Below are 12,657 nucleotides of genomic sequence, written 5' to 3'. Positions count from 1 at the left end.
ATTCATGATGCGACACTCTAGTGACTGTGCAAAACTGGAAAACACCGAGAAGCCTGCCTGCCGGTCCTGAGGAAGGAAGATGGCAGCCCTCTGCAGAGAAGCCGGGACTTGGTCTTGTACACAGGCAGAAAGGACCCCTGCATGCCGTTGTCTCTGTTTGTTTAAATATCGAATAAATGTAGAGGAGTTGCAAAGAAAGACCCGTGGAGCTCAGGTCCCCTCTGTTCTGGGCTGGAGGTTGCGTGGGGCGCCCCCCTCCGCTGGGGCCGTGCAAATGGAAATCTCTTGGAGCTTCCAGGCCGAGGGCTGGAGGCCGGGGCTCAGGAACCCTTCAGCAGATGCTGGGACAAGACAGGGTGCTGGGCAGGCCAGAGCCCCTGGAGCCAGTGCCTGCAGGAGGCTGCCCGCCTGTCCTGGGCGTGAGGGTGGCCGTCGACGGAGCCCTGTGGCTGCCCGTGTGCAGGAGTTGGTAATGTGACTGTGACAGGCAGCTGGGCTGCAGGCTGGGCGGGGCCTGTAGGCCCAGATTGATTCATTGGCGATTATGATTCATCTGCGAGTTGGAGCCCTCAGAAGAGCCTTCCTTAATGCACACACCGGGTGGGGAGGACCGCCTCAGAGGCGCCCTCCACTCCTCAGTGGGGGCTTGATTAGGAATACCCACTGCCTCCTCTCAGTGGGTAGGAGGCTCTCCCTTCATAAACAATCCCATTTATAAGACGCTGCCACTACCTCATTGCCTGGATCACAGAGGATAGCTTCCCGGTCCTACAGGTGAGTACTGCCCAGTTCACAGGTGGAAAAGCGATGCAGAGTGAGGTTGGACGACTCCCCCAGAGTTCCCTGGCTGGAGCTCTGATGGGAAGAGCGAGAGCTGGGCTTCATGACAGCTCACACAGGGAGTGCTAATAAATGACTTATGAGGTGAACTGGGCTCAGTCTTCAAGGCCCAAGAGGGGAGTGGAGGCACGACAAGGAGCAGTTTGTCCTGTGGGCTCTGTCCGGGTGGGCCTGTGGGAGGGGAGGGGAGAGAAGGGAAGGGGAGGGGAGGGGAGGACATGCTACCCCAGCACCTCCTTCTCCTGGGTCCAGGCTGGCAGAGGCAGAGGGCAACCTGACCCATTTACTCTGCCACTGGGCCAGTGCCCTGGCCTCTGTAGCCGCACCAGCCTGCCCACGGGCAGCCCAGCAGGGGCTCCCGGCATTGCTGGAGCCCAGGTCCCCGGGCCCTCCATCGGCTCTTCCGGCAAGAGGGGCTCCAAGAAGGAGCCACCACTCTGTACGCAGAGATGCTCCCTTCTGGATGTTCTGGCTTCACCAAGGACAGTGACGCTTTCATGAACTCAGAAGGGGCTGAGAGCATGTTCTGCCTCTTCAATACCCAAGCGTCACTGGCCTGGGACCCTGGGTGAGCCACCAGCCCTCCCTGGGTGTCGTCCTCCCTCATGTAAAATGGCACAGCAATGGCACCAGCCTCACACACGTCTTCGGAGATCCCAGGAGTCCATTGCTGGCTGCGGCCCGCCCAGAGGAAGGGCAGTGGAGACGCCCGTCGCTCTCGCTCCACCGCACAAGGACGTTCACCTCTGGCCCCATCGGGCGTGGCTGCCCTGGCCCCGCCCTGGGGAGGGGACACGTTCTCGGACATGGGCGTGTGCCTGGCAGACACTTGGAGTGTGCCCAGCCTGGGAGGCCACACTGGAGGCAGACGAGGGCGCAGATGGGGAGAAACCAGCTCCTGCTGAGGCAGTGAATCAGAGGCTGACATGGATGGCCAGAGACAGGCTGGAGGGACGGCAGGACTTGTCTTTAGAAATGTAACAGCTCCATTTCTGGGCTCGCTCCTGGACAGGGAGCCCAGCATGTGGCATTCTCCCCACTACGTGGTCAGCACCTTGCTGTGTTCACACCCATGGAGTATGCTCCGCCTCACACCCACGGAGCTCCTGGGCCCTGGGCTGGGGAATACCCAGGGGTCCCCTGAGCTGTCCTCCTCAGCCTGCCCATGTCTAGACCACGCCCCAGGGACAACAACACTCCATTCTGGAGCCCAGGGCTCAGCACCACAGACTGCCCGGGGGAGAGGGGAAGGGAGAGGCACAGTGCCGGGCTGTCAGGTGCAGGGTCTGTAGCGTCATGTCCCGGGGCAGCCTCAGCCTCCTTTCTTCCAGCCGGTGCTTCCGGTCCTGCAGCAGAGGCAGGGCAGCAAGTGTGTATAAACCAGGACCTGCCTATAACCCCCCAGGAAGGGCATTTTATAGGAGCGATTGCCCCTGCCCGATGTGGGCTTTCCAGCGCCGTCTTTCTGCGCCTGGCATCCTGGAGCACCACGGCCTTCTCTCTGCGTTCTGTTGGGTGGGTCTGAGGAGGCTGGGCCTTCTCTCGCTGCTGCCGCCTGCCGCCTGCACTCAGGGCTCTGAGCCGGAGGGTGGCCTGTCGGGCTCGTCTGCTTCTTTCCCAAGCCCGGCTATGTGCAGGGGATGGGCCATTGCTCCCCAGGGCTCTTCTTTGGGCCTTGGGCACTGCCCCCTCCCACTGCCCCTGGCTCCCCAACTCTGCTGGGTGTGTCCAGGCTCCAGGGCCCTGCGGGGACAGAGCCCATTGTCAGAGCTCTGGCCTGGAGCAGCCAGGTGCCCAGCTGTCACAGCTGCCTCCATCCTGAGATGCTGGTGGGGACAGGTTTGCCAGCTGCCAAATGCTTTGAAGTCTGCTGGGGGCCCTTGGCTGGGAGGGCACACCTCTAGCTTGAGCAAAGGGTCCAGAGAATGAGGGAGGTGTTGGATACAGCGACCTGAGCTGGTGCCTGCCAGGTCAAGGGCTGTCTTGGCTCTGCCAGTGGGGCAGGTGCCCCTGGGGGCGAGGACTCACACTTTTGCTCAACAGAGGCATGCAGCCGTTGGCCCGCCCTGGCCACGGGGCCCTGCTCTGAGGCTGTGTGAGTTTCCCACGCACCCTAACCTCTCACCAGGACCCCGCAGTGTGGGTGGGCAGTGCCCCACAGTCTGGGACTCGGCGGCCCGAGGTCGGCCCCTTGACTGACACTATTAGCCGTGGGGTCTCGGGCCAGCTCCGCAGCCTCTCTGGCCCTCACTTCTTCATCCGTACAGTGGAAGCAATAATCCTCATTTCGCCTCCACGGGGATGCGGGAGGATCAAGGGAGATGATGCATGTGAAGGCAGTTTGTGAACAGCTCTCCGGAGAGCAAGGTCATTGGCAGCCTGAGACCCTGCATCTGAGGAGCTGCCTCCTGCTGCAGCAGCTGCGCCTGAGGAACCAGCCTGGGGCAGAGGGGAGGCGTGGCCAGGAAGTGAATCTGTGGACCCTCCCCAGGGCTTTGCAGGCCTCGAGGCCCTCCCCCTCCCAAGGTCGGGATGGGGCAGCTGGAGGGGCTAAGTGATTGTGTAATGGCCACATCTGTCAGCGCTGGCCAAATGGTTTTTCCAGGAGGCAGCGAGCTAATGGCCCCGCAGCCGGAGAGAGCTCTAAGTGGAGCACTTTATCCACCAGGAGCATAAGAGCGGCGTGGCCCCGGGCGCAGGGGCTCGAGCAGCTGCTCTGCCCACAGCGTGAATTAGTGCCCTGTCCCCACTGGCTGGCCTCCCACCTGCTGCCAGAGACCAGTCTGCAGGTGGCAGCCCTGGTGGCCGGTAGGGGGTACGGGAGCCTGGCTGGGGGCGTCACCAGATCTGGCCTTGGGACCTTGGCAAGTTCGTTGTCTCTCCAAGCCTCAGTTTCCTCATCTGCAAGGGTTAGGCAGGGAGGGGTATGGGGGATGAGATGAGGCGGGCATGGTGCCGGCATTCGGCAGTTACTGCCGGAGGCCCTGAGCTCTCCCAGGTGATGGCGGCGACGGAGGTTGAGGCCCATCGGGCAGGAGAACCCGTGGAAGGGATGCGAGCACGTGGTAAACTGGGCACCATGCAGACAGCGCATGTCGTGGGTGGGGGTGGGGGCAGCACCTGGATACAGAGGTAAAGCTGTGACTGCACCTTATAAAGTCGGTTCTATCCCCAGAATGCTACAACTGGCACACATTCTTCAAATAGTGGAAACATTTTTAAAAGTCTTTGTATTGTGCAATAATTTTAGATCCACATTCAAGTTGCAAAAAGAGTACCTGTCCCGTGTACCTGTCCCCACCCCCAAAGGCAACATTGACATAAGCCTAGTTCAGTGATTGAAACAGGAAGCTGCCACTGGACAAACTGGATCCCACCAGTTTTCACATGTGCTATATCTTGGGGAGGGTTAGGGATTGGTGTTGAAACCTCATCATCCACATACATTCTGTGGAACCACATACAGTCAGGATACACACCTGCTCCAGCACCCAGAAACTCTCCTTACCCAGTACCCTGCACCCCTGCTCTCTTCCCCATCTCTGAACTTTTCTCATTTCAAGACTTACATGCATGGGGTCATACCATGGCTACATGCATGCTTTTTAAAAAGGCAGGGTTAAACAATGGTTTGCACATTGAGTATGGGGAGAACACATTATATACAATACTAGGGTCCCACTGCACGAATTTGTGCACCTTGAAAGGAACTGTGGGCTGTGAGGCTGCTGTAGGCACAGGGACAGATCTTTGCCCTTCCTTCGCACTGCCTCCCAGCCCCTCCTGCCACAGTGCCCCACTTTGGTCTGGTGCTCCTGCTCACCTACTCCACCAGCCCATTGCGGCCAATGCCTGCCATGTTCCACACGCCCCTGGTGGTCAGTGTACGTCATAGTGATCAGTTGTTCGGTTGTTATGGTTGTTCTGCTGTTTAGTCTATTTGCATATTAGCCTTATAGTATATATAAGGATAACTTCTCAGGGGCTCTGTCAATAGCATATGATGATATTTATGAGACAGAGGGAATTTACTTTTACTTATTTCTTATTGTGGTTAAACACATATAAAAATTTATCATCTTCATTATTATGCAATCTCCAGAAGTTTTTCATTTTGCACAATGGAAACTCTGTACCCATTAAACAACAACTTCCCCGTTTTTTCTCTCCCAGCCCCTGGCAACCACCATCCCACTTTCTGTTTCCTTAGGTACCTCCTGTGAGTCATGAATATTTATCCTTCAGTGACTGGCTTATTTCACTCAGCATAGTGTCCTCAAGGCTCACCCATGCTGTAGCATGTGTTAGAATTTCCCTCCGTATTACAGTTGAATAATATCTTGTTGTATGGACAGACCACATTTTGTTTATCCATTCATCCACTGGTGAACACTGGTTGTTTTTACTTTCTAGCTGCTGTGAATGCTGCTGCTATGAACATGGGTGTTCAAATATCTCTTTAAAACCCTGCTTTCATTTTTTTTTTGGGTGTATACCCAGAACTGGGATTTCTGGATCATATAAGTCTAGTTTTAATTTTTTGAGAAGACACCATATTGTCTTCCACAGTGGCTTCAACATTTTAAGTTCCCACCAATAGAGCAAAAGGGTTCCAATTTCTCCACACCCTACCAACAGTTGTTGATTTGTCTAACTGATAGAGGCCATCTTAATGTGAGTGAGGTGGTTTTGATTTGCATTTCCCTAATGATTAGTGACATTGGTCACATTTTCATGTGCTTGTTGGAGAAAATCCATTAAACATGATTTCATATTTTTAATATGAAAAAGTCTTGCTGATGGAGACTGGAAAGAACTGAGCAGGAGAAAGTGAAGTTGATGATGTCTTATTAACTCTTTGGGGTAATTTGTCCAGAGGAGATGGAATGCCGGGTGCTTGTCTTGGCCAGGGAATCTGCAGGAGGCTCTGAGCACACCACACAAGCGCTTGAAGTCTCTCTGCATTTGGGTCGTTATACTACGACCTACAAGCTCATGGAAGAACGAAGGGAGGGGGTGAATGATATCTTCTCCTTATTGCTGACCTTCCCTACTTCGATTTTCCTAGGGAGACACCGCTGTGCCAGATCTGCATGTCTGCCCGGAGAAGGCACATGGATGTCCTTTCTTCCACATAAGGAGTTACACATCATACACACTGTTTGGTCTTTGCTTTTCCTTCTTAAATACATATTTTGGGAAGAGTTTCATATTAATGTGTACGGTTCTGCTTCTGGAATGTTCTTCTGAAGCTAATTCTCAATCCCACTCCTTCCATCGATCACTTGGCCTCCAGGAGCTTCTCTCCATATCTCCTCCCAGGGTTTGGCCCACGCTCTTCCACGCTGACTCCTGGAGCAGAGCACACAGGCAAAGGGCAGACAGGGGGCACCTGTGAGCCAGTGTGACTTTGCCCAGTAGATGATGCTGGCAAGTATGGGCTGGGTTGATGTTGTCTTTATTATAAAACTAGAGGCCCGGTGCACAAAATTCATGCATGGGGGGGGGGGGGGAGGGGAGGAGGGGTTGTCCCTCAGTCCGGCCTGCACCCTCTCCAATCTGGGACCCCTCAAGAGATGTCCGACTGCCAGACATCCCTCTCACAATCTGGGACTACTGGCTCCTAACTGCTCGCCTTCCTGCCTGCCTGATCACTACTAATCACCTCTGCCTGCTGGCATGATCGCCCCCTAACTGCTTCCCTGCTGGCCTGTTTGCTCCTAACTGCCTTTGCCTTGGCCCCCACCACCGTGGCTTTGTCCAGAAGGAAGTAAGAGGTCCGGAAGATATCCGATTGACCTGGTCTAATTAGCATATTACCCTTTTATTAGTATAGATTGTGATTATTTATGGAATCGATCTATGTACCAGGCATTCTACCAGATGCTTCTCACATATTATTTCTGATGCTCACATACATTTACAAGGTCAGTATGGTTCCCCTCACTTTACATCTGAAAAAAGGGAGGCGCGAGGGTTTAAGTGCCGTATCCAGAGTCACCAGCCAGGGAAGCGGGGCCAGCGCTTTCACGGGGCATGCGGTGCAGATGCCCTGGCTCGCTGCCTGCTGCCACCTCACTCCTTTCCGCTGTCACTGCCTCAGAGAGGAGGCCTGGGGGTGGTGGGCACCAAACTGCCAGGAGCACCCTCGTTTGGAGGGACAAGAGTGTCCTGCTGGCTGTATAAGTTGGCGGATTGACAGTGCCTTCCCCATGGCATCCAAGAAGAGGCAGGCCCTCTGCCATGCCCACTGCAAGGCAGATGGCTCATTTCTTTGTCTATTGGCACCCCACTTTCCACCCCTCCCAGCCTCTGCAGCATCATGCCCCGGCCCGGGAGCCAGGGCCGCTCAGGGAGCTGGAGCAGAGCTGCCTGGAGTGTGGGCTGCTGTGCGCCTCTGCACAGCCGTCAGCTGTGCCACGGGGCTCGGCCAGTGTCGCTGCAGCCTTCCTCCTTTGTGTCCATGCTCACTCCACCCTGGCACCCCAGTTCCCAGCTCTGGGCTCACTCCACGCACCCCTGCCAGTCAGAGCCTACAGGCTCCTCCCCTGGGTGCCGAGGAGCGCTGACAGGGGCCACTCTCAAGCATGCAGGTGGGGTGAAGGGAGGCCAACAAGAGGTGACAAAGCACCGAGGGCTGGTGACCTTGGAAAGCCACTCCCAGTGCTGGGCCTGCTGGGAGGGCACTTGGGGGGGAGGACCTGCTGGGGAGGCACTAGAGGGGAGGAGGGTCTGCTAGACAGGAGGGCTGTCCTGGTAGAGAATCAGCACTGCAGCCGCAGTCTCCCTGCGGGAGCAGAGGGTAAAACGGTCCTTCCCACTTTCCTCCTGCTTTGACTCCCTGCCAGTCTTGCCCTGATGGAAGCCAGAGGGCAGGGAGCCCGGGAGCAGAGTGGTTGGAGGACATGGGCAGGGATGTGGGAGGTCACCTGGGAGCCAGGCACCGGGCACCGAGCCCTCCCGCTGGGGCCTGGGGACCGGCGTGGGTGTCAGCCTTGGCCGGACTTGGCTGGCCCTCTGCTACTCCAACATGGAAGGAGGACCCGACCAGCCAGCCTCCCCCGCGTCCTTGCAGGTTTGGGGGTAAGTGGCAAAACGGGGACAAATGTGGCAGAAAGCAGGAGACTTTGGAGAAGTCCTGAGCAGATGGATGAGGGTCTTTGGGGCTCCCGGGTCCCATCTTCGGGGCACACGGTGACTGCCTGCCACCCTGGCTCTGCTGGCCTCAGCACCGGCTGTGCTCTGCCTCCCCTTGGGCTGAGTGGTCATCAATTACTCATGAAAACAAATGGCATCCGCTTCCTTGCTTTCATTAATGTCCGTGCCTCTTTCTCTAGATGTCTGTTCAGAGCGGGCTCCGTGCTGGTCCTGGACCCAAGGCCGGGGTCCTCCTGAGCGCCTTCCTCCCAGGCTCAGGAAGAGCCACCACTGCTCTGGGCTGGCCTGATGCGGGGCCAGAGGGTGAAGCCTAAGGACAAGGACGGACAGCTTGGCGCAACTCAGGAGGCACTGGAGCAGACCCAGCCACGCCCAGTTCCTGACTCAGGGAACTGCGGGGTAATCATATTTGTCCTATGCTCCTGCATTTTGGGGTAATTTATTATGCAACAGAGGAGGGGGGACACTGACCCAGGGGGAGGGGGAATCTGGGCCCCAGGCAGCTGGCAGCAGGAGCCCCAGGAGTCCTGCCGGCCTCTCTGGGGTGGGAGTCAGGGAGGGGGGCCTCCCGGGCGGGGCCCCTCTGCCAGCCTCACCAGTCTGAGCTGATATCCGCTACAGCTCAATGCCAAGGTTAGGGAAGGTGGACGGCTATTGGGGTGGAAGAGGCCGGGGTCCTTTTATTACCAACCGAACTCTCTGTCTATTTTATTAATAATGCATGCCGGGTGGTGATGTCTGAACAAATGCTCATCTCCCGAGTCTAATTGTTCAGTCGGGCATCCCTCCCGTAGATTTATCATTCTCTCTGTTCTTTATTTAGTAGTTTTATTGCCGGTGATTAGTAATGGCATCAGTCGGAGTCCCTCTTTATGGGGAAGATTCATCTCTGCTTCGAGTGGGATGGACCTGAGTGGGCAGGCCGGTGGGCAGGAGGCTCTCCCCCGGCTGCTCACTCCCCCGCAGCCCAGCCCTGGGCCTCCACGCCAGGCTGCCCGTCCTGCTGGGCCTCCATGCCCCTGGGAGGGAGCTTGGCTCTACCTCTCTGGCTGTCATGGGGGACAGAGTATGAATAGCCTCTTACTCTCCCCCCCCCCCAACCTATTTAAGGGAACGCAGAACCCAGCGCCCCTCCCCCAGCAGCATCTCCACCACACTCAGGAGCCCTGAGCTGAGAGGGGCCCTGCAGCAGACCTGGGTCGGAATGGGGGTGGGGGGGACTCTTCTCTCCCCGAGCCCCTATTGCTGCCTGGCCCACTCAGGGCCCAGGTATGGAGCTTTCCAAGTCCAGGTGAACCTGACCTTCTGTTGAGTGTCCCTTGATGACGGCTATGCCTGGGCATTGCCCCAAACCTATAGAACCCAAGGCCAAGGTCCAAAGTGTGGGGCTCTCCTCCCCAGTGCAACCTGCCCAGGCAGGGCCTCTTTCCGATGCACTGCTCCCTGCAGGTCCCTGAGCGCTAGCTGGGTGCTCAGGCGAGCGCACTGTGGAGTGCCTGAATGGAGAGCTGCAGCCGTGACTCGGCTGGCAAAGGGGCTGTGGCCGGAGCAGGCTGCTGCTGCTGGCCGGCCAGCATGTCTGCTCGTGGGGTGGGGGAGGAGCTGGCAGTGCTCCAGCTGGCCCCCAGCTGGCCTCCTGCTGCACGTCCAGGCTGGACTCTTCCTCGAGGACCCACGGTGCGGGGGAAGCAGCTCGGGCTCTGCACGTGGACAGACCTGCGGTTCAGATGCCGGCTCCTCCTCGCATGCATGGAGCTGTTGGACCCGGCTCCTCAGCAGGGAGGATGGTAGCAGCTCATCGATAAGGAGCACCACCTCCCGTCACTGAGCCCAGCCATCTTCCCCCCTTGTCTCTTCCCCATGTATTCACTGCACTCCAGGCATAGCTCCTGCCTGGCATGCCCTGTTGCTCTCTTATGATCACTTGCCTCCTCCATATTTGCTCCAAGGGGCGCTTCTCTTTTAACTCAAGCACAGACACTCTGTCTCTCCCTCTTCTCTCTAGCACAGAGGAACAGAGCGAAGGCCAGCTGGAATATGCCATTGTTTTGGTGTCTGTTGGTCAAAATTAGTGGCTCAGGACACTGACATTGGAACTCAGGGTTCAGTGGGGCCGGGGCTCAGGACCAGCGTGGCTGTGCTGTGGCTGTGGCTCTGGGTCTCTCAGGTGGCTGCCCTGGGACAGGCAGTGGCTGGAGCTGGCTGGTCAAGGGCTGGGTGACTTGGAGTTGGCTGGGCAGCGCTGTCCTCATGTGGCCTCCCATGTGGTCTGCTCTGTGAGCTGGCTGGGCTTTCTCACCACATGATGGCCTCAGGCTCCTCGCTTGGCAGCCCTGGGCTCCACAGCACCCAGCGAGAGTGAGGCGGGAGCGGTACCACCTTCGGTGGCCCCGGCTCTGAGGCAGCATAGGGTCACTTACACGTGCTCTAGGAGTGGGGGTGGGGGCAGTGGTCTACCCAAGGCAAGGGGAGGGGACACAGATGCGCCTCTTAGTGGGGGCTTGGCAAGCTTTCAGGAGAGCCCGTGGGATGGGAAAGACTTTTGCAACATTTTGGGCAAATACAACCTGTCACCTTTATCATACAGGGAAATGAGCTGCAAAGAGGCCTGGGACCCAGGTGTCGCACTGTCTTCAGCTTGGAGGCCACCATGATTGCCTCTCTCCTGCCCCAGGACCTCCACCAATGCAGCAGCTCATCATCGCACGGAGGCAGTCCATGTCTTCAGGAGGACAAGGCCAAGGAGGTTTGAGAGCCAGGCAGGCCTTCCTTTCAAGATTACTTCCTGTCTGAGGTCCTGATCTGACCACGGTGAGGGTCCAGCAGGGCACACAGCTCCAGCCCAGGGCCTGCAGAGGGCGCTGGTCCTATGAGAGGCTGTGCCAGTTTTAGCTGCTTGCTTCTCAGATTCACAGGGAAGGAGGGAATAAACTTTCAAGCACCAGCAGGGAACAAAGCTCCTATTCCTCCGTCCTTCTGACAGTTCCTCTGCGAGGTCCACAGCCCTCCCCTTCCACCTGGCTCTGACCATGACCTTTCCACTTTGCCTAGGGCCTAGGTGGGTGAGGCTTCTGCTGGCCTGTCAAGCTACCTCCTGGTAACTTCCTTTCTCCCCTCCCCTCCCCTCCCCTCCCCTCCCCTCCCCTCCCCTCCCCTCCCCTCCCCTTCCCTTCCCTTCCCTTCCCTACCTCCTGGTAACTTCCTTTCTCCCCTCCCCTCCCCTCCCCTCCCCTCCCCTCCCCTCCCCTCCCCTCCCCTCCCCTCCCCTCCCCTTCCCTTCCCTTCCCTTCCCTTCCCTTCCCTTCCCTTCACTTCCCTTCCATTCCCTTCTCTCTCTTTTCTGTTCAACATGTATTCACTGAGCAGTGACTGTGTTCTAGGTGCTGTGGATAAAGCAGAGAACAAAATAAAGGTCCCTGCTCTGTGGATTCTATAATCACAGAGGTGACAGGGATAGGATGAGAGATGTGATCTAACCCTAGATCACAGGATGCTGGCAGGCGATAAGCACTTGGAGAGTCACAGTGAGGAACAGGGAAGGGGGCTTGGTGTGGGGTGGGCAGCAGCAGGCCTCGGCGAAAGGAGGGTACCCAGAGAAGTCAGAGGTGCAGTCGGGATGAAGCCTTGAAGGAGGGCAGTGAAGGAACCGGGGGAATGTCTGGGGAAGAACATTCTTAGCAAAGGAAACCGCCATTGCAATGCAAAGGTTCTGAGGCCCCAGCATTAGAGGAGCAGCGTGGCCGGTATGACTAGACAGTCAGAGTGAAGAGAGGGCCGGGAGCCTTCATGGGGCTAGGGGCCTGGTGGGGGCAGGCTCCCTCTGGCCCCAGCTTTTCTCTCACCGGACACTGGGAAGTCCAAGGCCTGCCGGGAGCTCTGGGCAGAGCATCCGAACCCACCCCTCAGCGAGCACTCCTCACGGAGGGACAGCTCCTCATGGAGGGAGGAGAGCTCAGGAGGCTCTCTGCCGGGGCCCGCGCTGGGACTTGAGCCTCGAACACTGGTCCAGGGCAGGGCTCTGCTGGGCCACAGAGGGCAGTGTCTCCGGTTCTGTGCCAGGAGCGAGGCTGCTCTGGGAGGCTGTGGCCACTCTTAGCTGCTTGCTTCTCAGATTCTGGTCTTGGAATAGGCACAGGGAAGGAGGGAGTAACTTTTTCCAATTAAGATGCATTCGCTTTGTCATCTGAATCCAATTCCCCTTTAGTCCCTCAGCCTAGGAACGATCCTTTATTAAACTCTGCCTTCCCTCGTGTGCCAGGCTGGAACTGTAGCAGTAGGGGAATCTGGAGCCCCCACCCCAGCCCAGCCCCCGTGCTGCTGTGCGGAGTGGGGAGGGGGGGAGGGGAAAGAGGATGGGGGGCTTCCCCTCTTGCAGCTGTTTCAGGCCTGCCTGGTGGGAGGGAGGAAGCCAGTGAGCATTCAGGAATGGGAGCTATGGGTACCCCTAGCCCAGCTTGGAGGGCCCAGCCTGGCTCACTGGGTCATCTGCAGCCAGGCCACCCCCAGAGTGTGGGGCCTCTGCTAAGCAGTGAGGGGTGATGACCAAGGAAACCAGATCCAGATGATGAGCTATTAATCATGAGCTGAGCAATGGGGCTGAGTGTTTTACATGCACTAACTCACTCCTCATTATCATCACACTAGGGGCCCAGTGCACAA

Source organism: Pipistrellus hanaki (assembly GCF_964339955.1).
Source record: "Pipistrellus hanaki genome assembly, chromosome: 14".
In the NCBI taxonomy this organism is placed as follows: Eukaryota; Metazoa; Chordata; class Mammalia; order Chiroptera; family Vespertilionidae; genus Pipistrellus; species Pipistrellus hanaki.
Note: the sequence above shows the minus strand (reverse complement) of the source record.